Here is a 10,656-nt window from a genome sequence, read left to right on the forward strand (position 1 = left end):
AGTCTTTCATCCATTTTGAGTTAATTTTTGTGTATGAAGTAAGATAGCGGTCCAGCCGTTTTCTATGCATATGGCTGTGCAATCTTCCCAACACTATCTATCAAAGAGACTGTCCTTTCCCCATTGTATATTGTTGGCTCCTTTGTCAAAAATCCATTGAGGATACATGAAAGGGTTTATATCTGGGATTTCTATACTGTTTCACTGATCTATGTATCTGTTTTTATGCCAATACCATACTCTTTTGATTATTATAGCTTTGTATTATGGTTTGAAGTCAGGAAGTGTGATGCCTCTAGCTTTGTTTTTTTCTCAAGATGGCTTTGGCTATTCAGTCTTTTGTGATTCTGTACAAAAATTAGGATTATTTTTTTCGATTTCTGTGAAAAATTCCATTAGAATTTTCATGATTGCAATGACTAATACATATAAGTTTAATATTCCTTAGGTCCTACATCCAATAATATTAGCATGTAAATCAGCAACAATAAAACCCTAAATGTATGTATCACTATAGTATCTATTAAAATTTTTTCATGTACAATATGTTATTTCATCTTCACAATAAATTTGTGAGCTATTGTAATGCCCACTTAACTAGTGGCCCATTATTAGCCCTCTCAATTACTAAGAGCATGATCGTGCATTGGAGTGAAGCAAAGAAAACAAAACAAAACATTTCCTTTTTTTCTTAAGATTTTATTTATTTATTTGAGAGAGAGACAGTGAGAGAGAAAGAGAATGAGTGGGGGGACAGGCAGAGGAAGAGGGAGAAGCAGACTCCCCACTGAGCAGGGAGCCTGACTTGGTGGCTCCATCCCAGGATCCTGGGATCATGACCTGAGCTGAAGGCAGACACTTAATGACTGAGCCACCCAGGTGCCCCCAAAACAAAACGCTTCAATCAACTCAAATCAAGGTCTAGAACAGCCACATAATAAAATGTATTCACTTTACTATTAGGATAACACCTCCGTTTTACTCTGAGCTGACTCTGCGGTGTGGGGAAAGGAGGTGGATGCATTAAGGATAGTACAAGAGGTATCTGATCTTTGAAATACTGACACATGGTTTTTATTTTAAAGCAGTCTTAGGAACTCAAAGTGGGGTCATTTATTGGAGGCACAGATGCCCCTGAGTTATTTTACCAAGTATAATATATTAATTATAGTTATTCACACATATTGACTAATAATGTTTAAATTACTTTAAATATATATTAGCATGCAATGCTCACCATAACACTATGATGTGGAACTATTAGTATCCCCATTTTACAGATGAGGACCCTGAGACACAGAGAATTTAAGTGACTTATCCAAGATCTCACAGCTAAGCAAGGCTTCCAATCCAGGCCCATTAGCTACGGTGCATATGTTTTTAACTGCTCTACTTTAATTAATGTGATAGCCCTGCATAACAAAAGAACAAATCTATTATAGACAGTGTACATGTTTTTAGAAAACAGGGAAATGGAAAATTTTTTTAAGAAACCTATTCTTCAAAAATATTTTCACATTTTTTAGTTTGTTTTTAAGTTCATACATTTGTTACACGAAAAAAAAATAACACTTAAAAAATTCCATTCTTTCATAATACTAGCACTTTTTGTTGTGGTGGTGGTTTTGTTTTGTTTTGTAGTATTTAAACATTCTGGCTACCTATAGCCAATTCTCTGTCTGGGAAATTAAATAGCTAGAAGAACCAAAATGAGAGACAATCTTTGAATCATTGGAAGCAGAAATGGAAGAAAATAATAGGCAGTTCAAACTCATTTGAATTGATTGTCTTCTCTACAACCGGGTTTTCCTGGTCAGGTTGCAGAGAGGAGAGTCTCCCCAAGCCCACAGAGAGGCTGGAAGTGTGCAGGTTCTGCTAAGGGTGGAAATCCCATCCCAGTCCCCCATGGCCCCAGAGACCTGGAGACTTGAGGACTAAGGGCCTGCATGAGGATGACGACGCTTCCCAGCTCGCCTGGGCAGGCCCATTTCAGGCCAGTTAGGTCAGTGTGGACCCTGTTTACTCTCAAAATGTATTAATTTGGATTATAAATGTTATGTAGCTAGAAAAGTTGAATGCTAGGCACCAAATTCCAGTCCAGCATTCCAGGTCGCTTCAGCAACAGAGGCAAAATAGTGGCCTTAAACGTGGAGCTTTTCAGTGGCAATCAGAGCAGATGAAGACCAAGGGCCTTCGGTGTTCGTAAGGCCCTCAGACCTCTAAGCCAGGAGGCTTAAAAATGGGAACATGTCTGTCAGTCTAATAGAACGGGATTTGGAGAGTCATTTTAATTTAAAAAGTAGTAGTAATATAATGTGAGATTTCTACACTCGACACTTGTGAGCAGGGCTGGCTTCACAAGCACACAGCCTGGGCAACCGCGCAGGGACGCGCGGTCAGAAAGGATTTGTGCTTGGTTTAACGCTCTGCTGCAACCATATTGAAATTCTTAGTTTTTGCACAAGAGACACCACGTTGTCATTTTGTACCAGGCCCTACAAATTATATATAAGCAGTCTCTGTTTATGAACATGCAGAGTTAAACTTACACTTAACTATATAGTATTTGGGATACTTTTTACAGCTCCACACCACCTGACTTGAAACTTAGATAAGTCATTAAGTCTTAGGGCTGAGTTAAAATTGCACACCAAATGCAAATATACATAAAATCTCACACCAAAGGTAATTTTTCTTTGTTTCACAATTTAGTAATCTTGTTATCAAATTAAATTTTAGAACACAAAACCTTCCAGGCAAAGTAGGTTAAAAAAAAATCCTTGTAGAAATGTATATTTTAAAGCCAAGTAATAATTGAGTCCCTGCAGACTAAACAATATCACTTAGCAGCCTGCACAATGTGAAAGACTAAAAGCTTTTAATTAGACTTTTACTCAATAGGGGAGGAAAAAATAATTTAAAAGACTCAGGGCTAAAGCTGAATTGTTAGTTTTAACTTTGAACACAATGAAGGAACAATTTGACTAAATTAGTTTAGCTGTGTATTCATTAGCCTTTAATAGAAATGTGAATGCAAACTGACTCCAGGTTATTGTACTTAGAGCCAGCTTTTTAATTAGTGATTGGCAAAATGTTTATCTAGTTTGTTGTTGGAATGTTGAACCATTTACACAACAGGACTCTTGTAAACCTTTATGTAATCTTAATTGGATCTTTCAAAAGAACAAGATTAAGCGCATAAAATCACAAACTATAGTAATAAACTTAGCTAATTTATATCAAACTTGGCACTTAAAAACAAAGTTGTGCTATGTGGCTTAACGAGGTAGAGAAATGGTTAATATCTATTTAAACTTAGTTAAATGTGATGATCAGTTGAACTTGGCCAAATCTTGGATATCTCTGGTTTTGAAGTTAGACATACCTGATTTCCAGATGGTAAGTAAGCTATTAATTCTATAATATTGAGCACATTAATTAGCCTCTCTGAGCCTCAGTTTCCTTAGCTTTAAAATGGGAATTATATAATGTGTCTTAAATAGTCACTATGAAAACTGATAATATATAAAAGATAATATGGGGTGCCTGTGTGGCTCAGTTGGTTGAGCGTCTGACTTGATTTTGGCTGAGGTCATGATCTCAGGGTCAGGGTCATGAGATTGAGCGGCCTAGGGCTCTGCCTCAGGCTCCAATCTCAGCGGAGTCTGCTTCTCCCTCTGCCCCTCCCCCTCCACTGCTCGATGATGTGAGCACTCTCACTCTCAAATAAATATAAATCTGTACGATAATATATAAATCCCCTATATGAGGAATTCAATATATGGTAGCTATCATCAACATCATCATCATCATCAGGGTTCTTTATTTTTAATAGATTTAAGTTAAATGCTTTTGAATAGATAAAATTAATCACATGTTGCAAAATTCAAAACCTACAAAATTCAGAATGTACAAAAGGCCATACAGAGAAAAGCAGTCTCTCATTCACCGTGAATAACATGGCATTATTTGCGCTGTTCAATAAGTTTCAGTTTTGTCATACTATTACATGATTACATAATATAATAGTAACTTCTAGAGATCATTCTATATCAATACATATAAAACTTCCTAATCTTTCTTAAAGGCCACATGAATATGCGTAATTAAGTAGTGTCTTATTGTTGGAAAATTAGCTTATTTCTACCCTTTTCGCAGTTGTGAATATCAGTGAAGTAAATATCCTTATGCATAGATTATTTTGCACCTTTGCCAGTAGCCCTTTAGGATGAATTTCTAGAAGCGATATTGGTGGTGAAAGCACATATGTATTTTTTTTTCATTTTGATAGATATTACAAATTGCCCTCCACAGAATTATACCACTTTACATTTCCACCAATACCTTTGAGTGCTTATTTCCCTGCACCTTCACAACAGAGCATCAACTTTTAAATATCTCTGACAATCTTACACATGAACATTTTCTTTGTACTTTGTTTCCTATCTTTTATTGTGAAGTTTAGACTCTTTTTATACATCTAAGAGTAATTTGTATTTTCCCTTCTATATACTATTTCTTCATGGTCTCATTTCACATTTGTTGGATTACTGGCCTTTTTCTAAAATTTATTTTTGGGAAAGCTATATATATTCCAAATACCCATCCTTTGTCAATTGTATTTATTTTTCCCCATTTTATCTTCTCATATTTTATTTTTATGTGAAGTTATACATCTTTTCTTTTAGTGTTTAAGTATTTTATATTATCTCTAGAAAAAATTTCTCTCCAAGAACAATTTTTTTAAGTCTTTCATAATTTCTTCATGTATATTTGTGCTTTCACTTTTTACATTTAAGTCTTTGAATTTGTTTTAGTACCCCCATTTAGCTGTTTCATCCTTATTTGCTGAATAATTCATCTACTCACCATTAGAATATAATATGATTTTCATCAGATGCCAAATCCTTTATTAATAAATTGTATCTTTTTCTGGATTCTCTATTTAGTTCCATTGATCTACTTGCCTATCCAAGCAGTTGCTGTTTTAAATTCTGTAGTATTTATACTGTTCCAATATCTGTAATATAAGCAATTTATTACTACTTTTTTCCACATAAAACTTAGAATCAGATTATTTAGTTCTAAAAAACACTTATTAGTATTTTTATTGAGATCAAATTAATTTTTCAGGATTAATTTAGAGAAAACTATGTTTTTATGATATGTTTTCCCACTCAAGAATAGAAAATGCTTTTTCTTTTCTCAGTTATACTTTTGGATATTAGCACATTAGAGCTTTCTTTGTGTATATCTTTCATATTTCTTATAAGTTTGCTTCTAAATATTGCACTTCTTCTGTTATTTCATCTTTTCTTAATTATATTTTCAAATTGGTTTTTGTGTAACTACATAAAAGGATCATTGATTTTGGTTATTAATTTTTATAGAACAACCCACAGCAACATCATTGATTTTCTTAGATTTGATTCTTTGGATTTTCCAAGTATGATATTATATCATTTGTTGAGAAAAATAATCATTTTATCTTTTGCTTTCCAGCTTTATAGCTCTCATTTCTTCTCTGTTCTAATTGTTGAGACTGATAACTCCAGACTACATTAAGTAATAGTGGTGATAGTGGACACCACCACACTTTAATTTTTGCACTGGCTTGAGGGTTGAGATAGATATATTTTATCAAGCTAAGAAATTATCTGTCCGATCCTACTTTGTTAAAAATATTTAAATAGATACTGAATTTTATCAGAGGTATTTTTCATTTTTCACAAATAACTATGATTTCTTTCACTGGAATTATTCATTTAGTGAATCTTATTTAATCATTTTTATGTCACAGTGTTAACAACAGATATTTTGGCTAAGACACTAAGGTGAGAGACAAAGAACTACCAAAGTGAGTGGTAAGACATAACACTCAGAAGAACTTGCAAAAATTTCAGGGCCTGAAACCAGCTACAATAGAAAGACACTGACTTCTCATCATTGCCTACCTGTTTCTAACAGCAGTTAAGTCCTTTCTTTTTTTTAATGTTTTATTTATTTATTTGTTTGTTTGTTTATTTATTTATTTATTTTGATGTAGTGTTCCATGATTCATTGTTTGCGCATAACACCCAGTGCTCCATGCAGAACGTGGATTAGCTAAATGTTATCTTTTATTGTCTTTTTTTTTCTTTTTCAGGATTATGATGAGGCAATTTATTACCCCAACATGTGTTCTAATGCTTCTTGTTGGCAACTGCCACCTGTCCAGTGAGTCTGTCCAGATCCGTCTGTCCCTGAGGTGTCAGTTTGCAGCCCCCACCTTGGTCTTTTCCCACCACTTTCAGGCTTTCTGGGGCTTGGAGGACCCTGTAGGCCAGGCTCTTGGAGCCCCTGCTGAAGTGGCTGGTCCGAACCCCGTTTCTCCGACGTTCAGGTCTTGGTCCCCGAGGTTACCCTGGGCGGCGCTGCCCCAGAGGTCCCGGTGCCGTGCTCTGGAAGCAGCTCGTGCGTAGAACCAGTTTTCATCACAGCAAGCAAGCTCTTTGCGCTTGGCCAGCTTGACAGTGCCCACTCATTCAGGGAACTTCCAGCTTCCCAGACTTTTGGAAGAAAGCTGCCAGCGCCCTGACGAACTCCCGCGGCTTCACGTCTTCTACAGAAACTCCACGCATCCTGCAGCCTCCGCGCTGCCCGCCAGGGGACCTTTGTCTTGTCTTCATTTTATGTTATTGATATCGTTGTTTTTTACTAAAGCAGCTTTTGAGTTGGTTTAATTATGGAATTTTTTGTTATCCAGTTTTCAGTCTTTTTTGTCAATTCCTTTCTTCTGCTTTCATTTAACCAATTCTTTCTTGTTTTTATAATATAGCTCGGTGTTTTGTTTTGTCCTTACTGGTTTACTTATACAGGTTCTTAAGTATATGTATTTTCTCTGAGTACTATTTTAGCTGGATACAATTGGTTCTGCTAGGTAAAGATACAATTATTATTTTCTAAATGTTCTTAATTTTTGGTTAGGAGTTCCTTCAATCATAAGTTTGTTGTTTTTTAAAGATTTTTTATTTTTTTAAGAGAGAGAAAGAGAGAGAGAGCGTGAGCAGGGGGAGGAACAGAGGGAGAAGCAGACTCTCTTGCTGAGCAGGGAGCCCAAGGTGGGGCTCGATCCCAGGAGCCTGGGATCATGACCTGAGCCAAAGGCAGATGCTCAACCCACTGAGCCACCCAGGTGCCCCCCCTTTTTTAATCGTTAATTTTTTAATGAGTTTTTAATTTTCAGGTGACAGGATTTTTATTTTCTAGTTTTATTTACCTCTGAGCAGAAAATACTGCTTTTACTCTTTCTACTTTTAAATATTTGTTTAGTTTTTGATGTGCATGATATGAAGCCATTTTTCTAATGTATATAAGCACCTTAAAAGAAGGTGTATGCTGTTTTCTTTAAAGAGTTTGATATTTATCTATTTATACCCAATTAAGTATAACACTATTATTTAGTTTTATACCTCTCCTTATTTTTCACCTTTTAATTTATAATTTTCTGAGAAATAAATTAAAGCCTCCTTCTACCAACAGAATTCTGTCTATGTCATATTGTATTTTGTATATTTTGAATCTTGCATTCAGTGAAATAAAAAAATAAAAGGGAGAATCATAAAGCCAAAAGCTGTTTAAAAAAGAGATAAAATTGATGAATTCTAGGCATACTAAGACACACCGAGAGACATCTAGAGAGAGACAGAGATAGAGAGTGCAAAGTTACCTATCTCAAGGGTAAAAAAAGGGATTATCACTATAGGCAATAAAAGAATAATAAATATCAAGAGTATATTTATGCCAATAGATTTGGCAACTCAGATCAAGTAGACAAACTACTTGAAAGACAAAAAAAATCTAAAGTGATTCAAGAGAAAAATAGAAAATCTGAGATGACTTGAAAGTATTAAAGCATTTCAATTTATAGCTATAATAAAGAAAATCCCAGGCCTGAATAGCTTCAATAGTGAATTCCATCAATCATTACGGAAGAAATAATACAAAAACTACATAAACTCCTTCAGGAAGTAGAAGTATGGACACTTCTGAACTTCTTTTATAAAACTAGCATTGCCCTGATACCAAAATAAGACACAGACCTTACAAGAATTTCTTATGAATAGAGACACAAAAGCCCTCAGCAAAATATTATAAAGTCAAATCCAACAATCTCTAAAAAAGATTTTTACACCATGACTGTCTACTTTTTTTTTCAGGAATCAATGGTTGGTTCAAGATCTGAAAATCAGTCAAAGGTAGTTCAACATATTAACAAACAAAGGAGGAAACAACATGATTATCTCAATAGATGTGAAAGAAAGCATTTCACAAAATTTTATATTCACTTATAAATTAGTAATAGAAATGAGCTTCTTCAATCTAATAAATGGTATGCACAAAACACCTACATCTAACATCATCTGCAATGATTAAAGATGAAAAACTTTTTCCCTAAGATTGGGGGGAAAAAGAGAATGTTCACTCACACCGTTCTATTCCACAATGCAAAGGAAGTTGTAGCCAGTGAAATAAGGCAAACAAGAAAATAAGGAAAGGAACAAAAGGTGAGGAGAGAGCACAGGAAAAATGGAAAAAATTGTTCTTACTCTAAGACAACATTATCATGATCATGTACATTGAAAATCCTAAAGAATCTACAAAAGACTCATCGTTTTAAGCAGATTCACAAGTCCACAGAATACAAGGAGACTATAAAAAATCAATTGCATTTGTACTCTGACAATGAAAAATTAGAACTTAAAATTGTAATAACTACCACTTTAACTGTATTCTAACATGAGATAATTAGGGATAAATTTAATAAAATACATGCCAGATCTGTACACTATAAACTGCAGAATATTGCTGAGAGAAACTAGTGATCTAAATTGATAGGAAGGCATGTCATATTCATAGATCCAGACATAATGTTGTTAAGATGTAATTTCTACCCAAATTGACCTATATAGTCAACATAAAATCAATCAAAACCTCAGAAGCATCATTATAGAACTTGGCAACCTGACTCTAAAATTTGTATTGAAAAGAAAGGACCTCTAAAAGCCAAACACTGGAGTCCTGTCCAAAGTTAACTCTGGTAAATCAAGAAGGGGATAGACTGGCGGTGGCAGGTCTCTACACAAAGAGTTGTTAATGGGTTATATAACAAGTTCAAAGTTGAGGACTTAACTTTAAAAGTAGAATAATTAAGATAATGTGGTATCGGCATAAGAATAAATATACAGAATAATGTAACAGAATACAGAAATGCATTCATTGATATAACACAAAATGATTTTGAATAAGGGGGCCAAGGTAATTTAATAGGGAATGGATACTAGTTAACAAATAATAATGGAAAACTAGATAACCATATAGAAAGATAGAAACCTCAATCTTTATGTCACAATACACATGGAAATTAACTAAAATAGCTATAAACATAAAACCTAAGCTTTTAAAAATTCTAGAAGAAAGAGAGGAGAAAATATCTGTGGCCTTGGGATAGGCAAATATTTCTTATATCACAAAAGAAAAATCAATAATTGGACTTCATCAAAATTAAAATCTTTGACTTTTCAAAAGAGACTGTTAAGAAAATAAAAAGGCTAGCTACAGATTGGCCAATTTACTTTTTTAAGTTTTTACGTAAATTCTAGTTAGTTAAAATACAGTGTAATATTACTTTAGATGTACAATATAGTGACGATTGGTTGATTTAAACACACACACATGCATGGACGTGCACACACACAAATATATATGTGTGTGTGTGTGTGTGTATATATATATATATATATAAGATTTGTACCTATAATATATACCAATAACTCTTACAACTTGTCAATTAATAGGAAATATATATATATTGGTCTCTGCCCCAAGTTCCTGCTAATATTTGGTTTTTGACCCCAGTTCCTGATACAGAGCTCCTAAATCCTTCAGAATTTCCTGCGTTATAGGAGCATCTTTTGTTCTCATAAGGTAACTCTTGGTGGCCTCCCGGAGAGGGGCTGATCACTAAAGACCAAGCCATGACAAGAAAGGTGGAACTTCCAGCTCTATGCCCCATTCCCTGGAGGGAGGAGAGGGGATGATAATTCAGTTAACAGTTGACCATGCCTATGTGATGAAGCCTTCATAAATATTCCAAAAGTACAGAGTTCAAAGAGCTGCCAAGTTGGTGCCAGGAGGGTGGAACACCCCAACTCCACAGAGACAGAAGCTCCTGCATTCAGGACACATCCAGACCTCGCCCTATTTATCTCTTCATTTGGCTGTTCATGTGTATCTTTTAAAACATCCTTTGTAATAAATCAGCAATAGTAAGTAAACTATTTTCCTGGGTCCTGTGAGCCACTCCAGCAAATTACCAAACCGAAGGAGGGGGCCATGGGAACTTCCAATTTACAGCCAAGTCAGACAGAAATTGTGGGTAACCTGGGGACCCACCACTTGCTATTGACATCTGAAGTGCGAGGCAGTCTTATGAGATCGAGCCCTTAATCTATGGGTCTGCACAAATTCTGGTTAGTGTCAGAATTGGAATGAATTATTAGGACACTCGGTTGGTGTCAGAGAATTTGTCAGAGTGGAAAAATATCCACATATCTGGGGTCAAAATGGTTAGGAGTAAAGGAAATAAGTGGGTTATTATATATATATATATATATA

The 10,656-nt window shown here is 34.9% G+C and overlaps 1 pseudogene; it reads right to left on the reverse strand.

The window, feature by feature from the left end:
• Window positions 1-6,182: 6,182 nt before the first annotated feature.
• Window positions 6,183-6,620, reverse strand: LOC113927133 (annotated as a pseudogene).
• Window positions 6,621-10,656: the final 4,036 nt, after the last annotated feature.

This window comes from Zalophus californianus, chromosome 7 (genome assembly GCF_009762305.2).
Source record: "Zalophus californianus isolate mZalCal1 chromosome 7, mZalCal1.pri.v2, whole genome shotgun sequence".
NCBI lineage: Eukaryota > Metazoa > Chordata > Mammalia > Carnivora > Otariidae > Zalophus > Zalophus californianus.